At 38.8% G+C, this 12119-nt stretch overlaps 1 protein-coding gene across 7 annotated transcripts in view; it reads left to right on the forward strand.

Annotated features, from left to right (window-relative positions):
- Window positions 1-12119, forward strand: part of LOC122630282 (latrophilin Cirl-like) — a 247514-nt gene that overhangs the window by 58546 nt on the left and 176849 nt on the right. For 2 of the 7 annotated variants that reach the window (XM_043814623.1, XM_043814624.1), the window contains one exon: window positions 1644-1671. The gene's annotated coding sequence lies outside the window, so the exon portion shown is untranslated. Of the gene's footprint in view, window positions 1-1643; window positions 1672-5716; window positions 6691-12119 lie in introns of those variants that run through there. The other 5 variants (XM_043814622.1, XM_043814629.1, XM_043814625.1 and 2 more) reach the window with 4 other exon arrangements.

The raw sequence follows: 12119 nt of genomic DNA on the forward strand, positions 1-12119 counted from the left end.
GTTTAGATAGTTCGATGAAGCATCGTACGCCATAATATATTTTACGAATTTTACGTAAAAAAGAAAAGAAAAGATCGATAAGTCGGTAATTTCAATAAATATCATTACAAATTCATTCGATTTATTTTCTGTAATGTTATTACAGTATCCATCCTATCGTTCTACGACTAACATTTTGTATATGTCGTTCAATGAAGACAACCTTTAGCAGAGGCAATAATATCAGTCGAAAGCATTTAATACGATCGCTTTGCTCCATGCTAGAATTTGCCCGCGCATATTGAATAGGACGATATTCTAATTGTACCCCGGCCGAGGCATTTGCCAACGCGTGAACGTTCTTCGTCGATTGGTGTTGCAGTTCCCTTCGATAAAATTTTCTCCCTCTCTCTGTCGCTCTTTGAATCACATACACAGACGTACACACATACACACTCTTTGTCTCGTCCCTAGTGTAAAGGTCGCTTTGCTGGAATCTCTAAATACGAGTTGTAGATATAACGCGTTACCACGTATATACGTACGTACGTGCGTACTCCGTTAACCCGGTATCACCGTAAGGAAAACGGCCGATAATGGGATTATATGGAGGGAATGGATTAGTGAAATCCCTCGAATGCAAAACCTTACGATAATCGGCTACAACCTAGCTATGTACATCGTTGAAAATCGCTAGTACCGACTCGTGATATAACGACTCGCGTATGAGAGTATCTCCAGAGCAATCGACTCTAGATGAATGTCGATGAACATTTCGTTACTCGTCTTTTCTTTATGAAAACTAACGACACGAGTTGTATTATGTTCGTTTTCGCGCTACTCACCTATCTGTATTAAACGAGCTTAAAATCGTAATGGAAAGGCGCTCGATTCGTTGTCTCTTTTATTATTGAGTTTCATTGTTTTTATTGATTGATAAATATATGCATACGTTTGATAAATAGACTTGTGGAATCGTATACAGAGTCGCTATTTAACACATTCAACTTAGCGTGACTTGCCGATGAGTCAGAAACTATATTTCCGAGAAGCAACTTAATTTACCCGTGGGTCATACCATCTTGACGTTTCTGTCTAAATTTATAGAGAATTGCTAAGTTTTACGTAGTAATTTGGAATTCGTATTCGTATTATATTGCTCGTTATATCCATGTTCACTTTATTCCGCTTATAATCGAATTTCATTATTATCGTTGATTAATAAATAGATAAATATAATACATACTCATAGATCGAGCAAATGATAGCTTCATAATATAATAATAACAATGATGATAATGACTAGCATATTCGTCGCAATGTGCACAGAACTAAATCTGTTTTAAGAGAAAAATGTTTCCACTCTAATTATTCTGAATTACTGGAATTACAACAATTATAACAGATAAAGACAGCTCGCTTGGTAACATAGAAGCAGTCTATGGAACAAGTAGGATTATATTTTTGGTCTCGAGTTGTTATTGCTCTCTTCTCGTATATTTTCTCGAACGAGTTTTAAAGATTCGATTTCTCTTCCTCGAACGTCGACCATAACGCGAGTCGAATGACGAATGAACGTAACACGTACACATATAAATGTTTAAACTGGATTCGTTTCTTCTGTCACGCTCTTGGCATCTCACTTTTCTTTTCTTTTGTTGCAGATAATCGGTAAAGGTGTGGAAAGATTACGTAAGTATTAAAAAGTATACATATATATATTTTTTTCCTTTTCCTTATAAACAGAGATAGATTAATAATCTTGTTAATCTTTTCTTTTTCACGCCCTCGCACATCTTTCCATTCTCATATTTAACTTCTTTAATTTCTGCCGCAACGGAAGCTTTCGTGAAGTATTTGTGAAACGTCCAGCTGCACATAAAAATTAAAATATATATGTATATACATACATATACACACATAGCTATCTACGCGCAATTCCGACGAGAAACAAAGAAAATTCTTTCCCACGCGTGTACTTACTTTACGTACGTAGCACTCGGCGAAACCGGCTCGTACAATACATATAGTCTTGTTCATTCTTTCTTAATTTTATTAAGACGATGGAAAAAGAGAGAACGACTAACGATTCGACAGAGCACCTGTGCCGTTTCTTTCTAACATATTACGGAATGTAATGTATTACATCAAAGTTTACGATTTTATTTCGAATGGTGGTACCAGTTACAGTCCCGTTTGTTTCGAATAATCAAGTGTGCATAATTGTCCGCTTACGAGAGTCGCCAATCTTTCGTACGATCGACAAGCGTGTAAAGCGAGAAACGATAAATGAAAATTCATCGAAGGAACGTTCTCACGATACACGCGATCGGCGTATATCGGTTTCGCTTATAAAACACGCATAGTCACGTACTCAGATTTAACGATATCTATCTGATTCGAGACTCGCGATCAAACAGCGAAACGGTTATATTTCTTGCTTGTCCTTGATGTTTTTATTTATAATATCGAAAGAAAAGCACAAGATATTGCAACGTTTATAATAGATCTTCGATCATTGTCATGCTTAGAGAGAATATTGGCAAAGATTATGTATTCGTTGAATCTAAAAACGACCGGTTATTAAACGAGCTAATAACGAATGTTGGTAAGGAATCTTTGATGAAAAGAAACTGAGAATAGGAAAGAAGATGACGAGCAATATGCGAAGGGAATAGAAGGGCGTTGAAGAGGATCGCTCTATTACCTTGCTTGGTCCCTCCAAGTTGTCGTTTTCTCGTCGCTCGGATGAACCGTGAAATAGTCAATGGCGAGTGAGGGTTCACGGAGGTTAAAAAGAATACGGACACCGACCGACAATGGACCACCTATCTCCTTCTTCTCCTCCTCCTCCTTTTTCTCTTCCTCTTCATCCTCTTCACTGAAGACTCGCTAGCTCGTTTCTCGCTCCTTGTCTCTACTTCCTCTTACAATCGACATTGGTACCGCCAAAGGCGATATTAACTGACTTTTGAGATCGTAAAAAGACGAAAGCTACCTGGTTCTTCTCGTTAGCCCGAAAATAAGGAGTCAATTATGAAAGGGGAAGGATTCTCACGATCTAGAAAGACCACTTTTTACACATTAATTACAACGAAATGGTATGCAATCTCTTTGCGATACGATGCAATGCCAAACGGTGTTGCATTCTAATTTTCGATGGAAGTAATTGCATCCCATTCCGAGTTCGTTCTTTCTCCCTGGCTTGGTCGAACACGGTCGAAAACGTGTCTTTCGGGTAGGTACGTAACGCGTCTGCCAAAAGGGCTGCACGAAAGGAGTGATCACGCGATCGAGAGGTGAAAATGAAAGATTTCGAAAGAATCCAATGAAAGAAACAAGCGGCCTGCATAATTGTACGAAGAACGAGAGAGTGAAAATGGAAATGGCGTAGGTACGAGGTCTCCTTTTAACTGGTTCGTTGAAGCGAGACAAACGGCGTGGTTCTTTATCTTTTTTTTTTTGCTTTTCTCTTTTTTTTTGTTTTTTTTCTTTTTTGTTTCTTTTGCATGCACTTTACAGATTTCTATAATACCATTTCTTTCGAAGAGAATCGAAAGAATGAAATAACCGGGGGATCGGTGAACAGGTTATAAGAACGATCTTTTGGAGAAGAAATTCCCTTTTCGGTATTTATGAAGTTTTAGGATTAGTAAAGTGAGGGTGAAACTCTTAGTCCTTCCTTCTTACCCTTACCTCAACTCACAGAGTCCGTCGGTCTCGCGGCTCTTTTGTAAAAGCGTTCTCGGAGATCGTACATCGTAGAAGTACGATCGCGATCTTGGTTGTTTATGCGATACCCCCAAGATAGGGGTGACTCCTTTGTCCCGAGGTGGTTTTCGCCTTTACCGGTAAATACAGACGAATAAATTTCTACGACGCGATAAATCTCGTCGCGCGTACGCCTTTCACCTAAGACCGCTTTATTACTCTTCGACTCAACTTCGGCCTACAGATCAACGTAGAAAGAGAGAGAGAGAGAAAGAGAGACAGAGAGAGAGAAAATAAAACGGGAATGCCAGAGCATTGTTTGATAAGTCAAATGAGACCATTTTTTAAAATAGTATTTGTGGTTGTCCGTTTAAAAAGAATTTAAAAAAAAAAGAAAGAAAGAATAGCAATTTACTCTAGAATACAAGACAAAACGAGAGAGAATGATAGAGAGAGAAAGAGAGAGAGAGAGAGAGAGACAGAGAAGAGAGGTAGCAATATGTGGTATACATCGAGTCCATAATGGTAGAACATTTAGCTTGACCGGTTCAGCTTTGGTCTTACCGAGTCAGGAAGGACTAGTCCGGGCTAGTCCTGGGATCGACGAAGCGTCGTCGGCTTATCCGTCGCGCACGGGTTATTTAGCGTTCAGGCGTCGGCTAGAACGGACGAGGCTCGTTCGTGCTCGGCAATCGAGTCTAGCGATAGACCGAAAACGGATTACCGAGAGAGATAAATCGGGTGATACGCTTCTCGATGTAACGTTTCCGTTCTATCCGTAGGTAGAAACGAGCGATACCCGCTTGCGCTCTAGAAACGAAGGCAAGAGATAGGAGAAAGAAATGAGAAAAATAGAGAGAGAGAGAAAGAAAGAATATGTTTATTGCATTTAATTAATTTAATATTGCATATGAAATTAATTAACTTTGAGAGCAAACGAATATAAAACATGATAAACAATACTAAATATAGTAAATGCAGATAGTGTTATAAAATGAAAAAAAAAATCGTCTATTTAACTTAGAAATTAGGTTGCGTGCAAAATGTTGCCTCCGATAACAACAATAATTAATTGAGAGCAAGAAGAGAACAGGTACGTTTTCGCTTCGTCGTGGAAATGTCCAGAAACAGAAATGAGAGGGAGGAGGAGAGAAGAAGAAGAAGAAGAAGAGAAAGAAGAAGAAAGAGGAATTTCTTAAATTACTTCCTTATCTCTACCGTCAGTAGCACCTCGAAAAGACGATCTCTTCTCTTCGTAAATTAAGACAAAATTGATTTAAGCGATTTACCGCGCGCAAGTCGGACGTCGTCGTCGTCGTCGTCGTCGTCGTCGTGTCGTCGTCCAGCAGTGGAAGAGAAGATAATGGTTAAATCCAAGGTCTGCGGGGGTGAAATCTCCGAAAGCGAAAAATTTCCAACGTTTCTCACCGAGTGATTTTTCTCTCCGACTCTTCACACTGAGTCAATCGTGGCTGGACGTTTAGTGCGGGGACGCGACCGATTAATTCGTGAAAGCGTTCTTCTCGTCGTTGCCCGATCGAACCATTAGGACACCCTTTCGGACCTCACCGTCTAACGGTTTGCCTTTTGCTAGATAGAGATGTTAGGAAAAAAGAAAGAAAGAGGAGAAAGAGAGAGAACTAGAGTGGTAACAAATAAGATTAAAAATGAAATAAAAATATATATATATATATATAAAATGTATATACAATAAAACTAACTCTACAAACAAAGAGAGAAAGAGACAGGTAGAAACAGAGAGAGAGAGAGAGAGAGAGAGAGAAATATAGCCAGACAGGCAAGAGAAAGAGAGAAAGAGGCAGAGATAGAGAGTCTGGAGAGCGTAGTTGCACGGAGGGTTAAGCGTGTTCAGTCGGGTTTTGCGAGTAAGTGGTGGGGAGCGAGGGAGAGCGAGTGTACGAGAGAGCGAGAGCAAGAGCGAGAACGGGTGGTGTAGTGGGGATAAGGGCTCGGAGGTGGGGCGTCAGGACAGGTCAGTGGTGGGGGCCGACGCTCTCTCGTCCCCTTTCGCCGCTCAGTTTCTCCGGCGACGTCGTTGGGAGCGGATCGTCCGTTTCCAGTGTTCTCTTTTGGTTTTTTTTCCACGATTCCTTCGCGCGTTGTCTTCGTTAGTCGCGTCCTCCAAAAGGAGGAGGAGGTGGAGGATCAAGGGTGATCCTCCGTGTGTCGTGCGTGACAACGTAAATTAAGAATTCGTGGAAGAGGATACTCAGAGTTAAGCCCGTGCTCTTTGATTCGTTGAACTCGCACGTTAGCTCGCTCGTATTAAGTGCGTAGAGTGCACCATGGAAACTCGCGATAATCGGAATAAGCGCGTACCGTGACACGATCGATAGGTGCTCGATTGGATAGATAAAAGGAAAGTGTAGAGAAAGATAAAGATTATTATTGATAAGTAAATCATAATGATTTACGTAGTTTGAAAGTGTTTTCAAAGAAGAAGGGATACCACGAATTTTTCTTGATCTTTGGTGCCATCACGCAAAGTGCGGTATTTCCAACGGTGTTTTACGACTAGACGGATAGAAAAAAAATAGTGGAGAACTAACGTGAATAACATTCAGGGATAAAGTTTAAAGGATTTAATGCGATGTTATATCCAGAGAGATATTTGGAATAATATACGACGCGGATGTTGTGGAGATTTCGAACGGGGCCGATCGAGTGATAACGTAGCCGTCGGAAGGTGTGCGTCTGTCCGTGAATAAGTTTGGATAATTTTTTTTTTTTTTTTAATTCAGTCGTTCGCCCTTGGATCGTTTTATTTACAGTTTTATTATCAACAAGATCGACGAGGACCCTGTACGAAACCAGTGGATTGAAAGATCTTACAATCAGTGTTGTTTTTTCATGTGACAGTGACCGTTTTCTCTATGTTCTTATTCGCATATACATATACATACATACATATATATATTTATAGATATATGTATACGCTGTGAGATGTGCCACGAGTTCCCAGTCTTCGTCTTCTTCCTCGTAAGTAACCCTATCCTTCAACTTTAATTTCAACGGCAGTGATAAACGAATAAAAGTCGGTCGATTATGACGAAGCAACGACTATTTCTAGATGTGTGTTCTGTGTTAAATACCCGTGCGTTCATTTAAAAATGTAAAGAGGTTAAATGATCTAAGCGAATTCCGTGCGTATCGCCTCTCGCAAAGTTACGTGAGTTTCCTGTGAATCCGTTGTTGAATTTACAAGGACACTCTTTGAATAACGAAGCGAATTTCCAAGAAATCTCGCATCGCGGTATCTTTTCTAATATCAATAGTTTTCGTCGAAACCATCGTCGATCGTACGAAAAAAAATTTGTTGATGTTTTCTATATTAGACGCATACCGTCGGATTATATCTAGCGCGTATACAGTTTTCGTCACAGCAGAGAAATGAAGAGGAAAAAGAAAAAGAAAAAAAAAAAAGAAGGAAATTTTTCTTCTCCCGTTTGGAAACGCCGCCGCTAGTGATTCGTTTCTATCAATATTGAAACGCGTTAGAGCGATTAGAGCGTATATCGCGCGTCGCAACATCGATACGCCTCGGGCATCCTCTTTACTTTAATCGTCATTCTCGAATACGAGAGCGCTTTGTTTCCTACCGACAGTTTTTATCCGATCTACATATGTACATATAATCGATTACCCTACCCTGGGAAAGAGTTTAATCAACGAGATCGAGGATCAAAGTACGACGGCTGAACTTTGACGTACCCTTTGTTCGTCAATTTTTGTTTTATTTTCTTTCCTTTTCTTTTATTTTATTTCATTCTATATTGTTTTTCTTTTGTTTCGTTTTATTTTACTTTATGATACGTCTATTTGAATAGAAATTTTTGATAACGCGTCCGAGAGGAGAGCGCCATACGTGCTCTTCGAATTGGGCCGATCGCACGGCATCGATCGCAAAGTCGTTTCGTGGCCTTCGAAGCGTCGGCTCGCAACTCTCGAACGCCCTTGCGTAACGCAAAGAGAATTCTTGAGTGAACGTCGAATCGGTCCTGACCCACGATACCACCAACGAAGAAAACTGTGTTACGCGGCAACGAGATCACCTTTCAATTGATACTAATTTCGATATCTCGAGAACGAAGAGAAAAAGTCGTCGCTTATGAGATCATCGATAATAGAGTTGTTTGATTGGCACGATAATTGCTCTTGCATTCTTAACGACTCTCTTGAACCTATAAAATTATGATGAAATTGTGATACCGTATTCGTTACCTTTACTCGTAACATAAATTCTCCATTGTAGAATTCGTATAATTCAACCTCCATAAGAATTTACGGCTTTGTACGTTAACGTTCGTTAAGATCAAAATCAACGAGTACAATGAATACCGTCGAATTAGAATCTCAACGACATCAACCGTCCTCTTTACGTATTATATTCGAATTAACCGAGCGGCGACTACCTACCTGTGCCTGTCGCTTTGATTTTTATGGATTCGAGAGAGCAATTTTCCGTACGTTGACCCCTTTCATTAGTAGACAATCATTTGGGTGACGTTGCTTTTTCGAATGTTTCTTTTTCATTCATTTCATTTCATATTTTTCATTTACTTCGTTTTATGACTATTAATACTTTATGGAACGTCGTTCGAACATTAATTTTTAAACGTTTGATGAACGATTTATATTTCTTATTTTAAGCTTACGCTTCGCTTTTTTAAAAGGACTTCGAAGAAAAATGATTTTGAGATTGGATTTTACGAAATAGAACGAAAAATATATGCGATTAGAGGAAACGTCGATGAAACGTTCCTAACTAGTACGAAACGAATTTCGTAGGGAAATTATAAAACGGAAGTGGAACGGTCCAACGAACATATTTTCAACCTTTATATCGCGTAGTTGAGTTTCTTCGAATATTAACCCGTATTCGAATCGTGAAAGCGGACTGCTTCAGAGACCTGTTCAAAAAAAATAAATATGCGAAATAGTGCTTTATTCGTATGCAAATTTCACGATGAATTGTACGGTGAATAACGTTTAATGTGACCAATATACAAATACGTACGTGTGCTTTATATAGCTGCTCGTATATACGGGGTGTAGTAAAACTTCACAAATGGATTTTTCATATGTAGAGAAAAACAAAAAATAATTTCTATCAACCTGAGTTGGGAAATGTTTCATTTCTGAATTTTAAAACTTTCAAGTATAGTCTTAGTGTAATCCAATTATATTTATTTGCCTGAATTATGATATACTCCGTTGACATTTCCTTACATGAAATGTACGAAATGCCCATCTCCTGCTTGAATACAAGCTTCAGCTTGCCGTCTCATTGAGTTTCCGAACACGGTTCAAAATTCCTGGCTTTGAAGCTTGTTAGATGTTGTTGGAGTTTTACGTATTGTATTATTCATTCTACTGTGTTGGTTGAAATGTAAGTTTCATTCAAATGAATGCATTCGCATCAATGCATTTCGTTTATGGTTTGGTGAATGCCAATGTACTAAGATCATACTTAGAAATCTTATAACTCAGAGATTAAGCATTTTCGAATTTTCATGTTGACAGAATTTTTTTTTTTCTATATATAAATGTGTACAAATATATATATATATATATATATATATATATATATTTGTTATTAAAAAATAATTTTCATTATTCGTCGTGCAGAAAATACGAAGAAACGCTAGGATTATTTAGGATTATTTATTTATGTCATGTTGGAGGATTGTTAAAAAGCTAATAAAATTGATGAGTGATATATAAACTTTCTTTGTAGAATAAATGCAGAAGCTTGTAGGAAGGCCAAAAATGAATGTATTTGACATGTGGGAATTTTGTTTTTCCATTACCATTTAATTTATTGTCGATGGATTCCCGATTCTGGTTTTTACACCTTCGCGAAAGATCCTTATGAAACATGCAGAGGACATCCCCGATGAAAAAGTTGAAAAACGGGTGCAGGTGGCAAAGATATACGGCGAAACTGGAAATACCTGGATCTTTTCGGGTGATCGTATTTCTTGATGAACGAGTAGCCGCCCTGTGTTTGTGAGCTTCCATCCCCGCCTCTCCGTTAATACCGATCTCCTGTCCGACTTATTTATTCTACTGCTACGCTAACGTATCGTATCTCGCTAACGCTTCGATCGGCACCTTTTAAATATTCAAGGGTGGCTCTGCGAAAGATCGACCCTTCAAAAATGAAACGATATATTCCGATACGTCGAGAGATTCAAACGTATCTACTATGTTATGTAACAAGTTCGTTTAGATTTCGTCTATTTTTTTGCCCATTTTCCTGTTCATTTTTTTTTTTTTTTTTGCAGAAACGAAAGTTACTATATCTACGAAGAAAAATGTCTAATCAGTGGCTTGACTTTTTTAATGTTATTCCAACAATAAATTTATCTCACAGTAATACATCGAAATTAGAAGTATGAACTCATATATGAATCATATTTTGGACGGCAATGATTCGTGATCTGTTTATAGAGAGGAAAGTTTTGAAATAATCTTCTTGCAAACATGTGTGCATCATTGGTAATTCAAACTTACTGTGGCGTCGCACGATAGTTTCATAGTGAGAAATTTTCGAAAGTAATTTAACGTGGAACGCACGAGAGAGTATTCCTCTTGTAAAACGCGTTGCGAAATGTATCTACATGCATATATATATATATATATATATATATATATATAGAGGGAGGGAGGGAAAGAGGGAGCAATAGAAAACGAAGGTGTCCTCTAGATACAATGAGGAAAGGAAAGAAGAGGCCGCAAATGGTAGGACGAACGTAGGCGGCGTATAGCTTATTTGTAAAGTTACGGTGTCCACTTTTATGGACGAGAGACCCACCTCTGTGTACGGAACGTTTCGTAGTTGCTATGAAAGCTAGGTGCGTGTACGAACGCACTTATGCACTAACGACAATAACATCGGCAACTGCAACAGTACTACATAGTCAGAACTATGACTACGAGACTTGGACTACCGAGACTAAGAAAAAGCAAATAACTACTATGCCCGTCTAATTAGAAACGCGAGACTGTCCTCGCGAAGGGAACCTATGCGGACGTATTAAGGTTGTCGCGTTCTGGTTTTTACTTTGCTCGGCACGGCAACACATTTTATATTCCTTTCCTTTCTTTCTTACAGGCTAATTCACACTTGTCGTGTTTCATGTTTGTGTATATATTTGTGTATGTGTTACATCGTGTGCGACGAGTGCACAGAGGATACAAACCATCTCTACCTAACTACTGTGCGAGAAGGCACACACAACGGTGTGGAACGGTATGTACGACGCGGAAAATAAAATGTTCGTGCCGTGAGTCGATGACAAATGCTGCTCGACGCTATCGTGCAACCCGAACCAACTGTGTCTCGTATTTTTATCGAAGCAATATGCCACAACGAGAGCCACTCCGTTCGCTTCTCTCTTCCCCTTTCTCTCTCTCTCTCTCTCCCTCTCTCTGTTTTTTTCCCTTCTCCAAATGAATATTCTTTAACAGCTAAACGCAAATAATAAAAGAAATTTTGAAATGGCTCTGTATGACAATAAGATACCTCCGGCTCTTTATAAAATTGTTAAAACAATGACTGATCATTTTACGGAAGATGCACGGAAGTTGAAGATGAGTGAGGGTATTTAAACGGGGAATGACGTAGGCGTTACGTGTTAATTAATATGAATCATCAACGTAAGCGGTGATAAAGTGCGATAAGAACAAAGAGAGAGAGAGAGAGAGAGAGAAAAGTCGCGAGCACTTTCCTCTTCGCGAGTCTTACTTAATCTTCTCGTACGAAAGAGAATGAGAAATATTAAACCTTACGGTGAATCACGCAGAAAGCATCTTCGAGTTCGATAGACGACTTCTAGGTGCGGCCGATAATTCTTGCGTTTGCGCCAACATTTTCTTCCACCTAAACGCATATACTCACTTCCTGCGTCCTCTTTTCTAATCATAGCAAATACTCCGACAATTCGTAATACCTAAGACGAGCTTTTCTCGATCGTCGTTCTGCTTTTCTACGAATTCGAACATAGTCGCCCAACTTCTAACATATAAATGGTATATACAAGAGTTTTTTTTTTGATTGGTTGTTATTAGACTAGAGGTGAACTTCGACAAACTTATTTCGTCTTACCTATCGACATGTGTTCGAATTCTCCGAACTGTAATATGCATTTGACGTAGAAAGTTGTGTTTACATTTGATTGCCATATTATTGCAAAGTACAAAAGAATGTCGTATTATCATATAGTGAGGACAAGCTCGGTATATATTTTTTAACGACAAAGATATCGACAACTGTCGTTATACGTGCATCAGAACGTTAATTTTACAGGATTAAATTTCTTCGATGAAATTTCATCCTGCAAATGCAACTATTAATTTACATCGCGTATCGAAATTTCGTATCGAACGACGAATTCCGAGGATTG

Source organism: Vespula pensylvanica, chromosome 6 (assembly GCF_014466175.1).
Source record: "Vespula pensylvanica isolate Volc-1 chromosome 6, ASM1446617v1, whole genome shotgun sequence".
In the NCBI taxonomy this organism is placed as follows: domain Eukaryota; kingdom Metazoa; phylum Arthropoda; class Insecta; order Hymenoptera; family Vespidae; genus Vespula; species Vespula pensylvanica.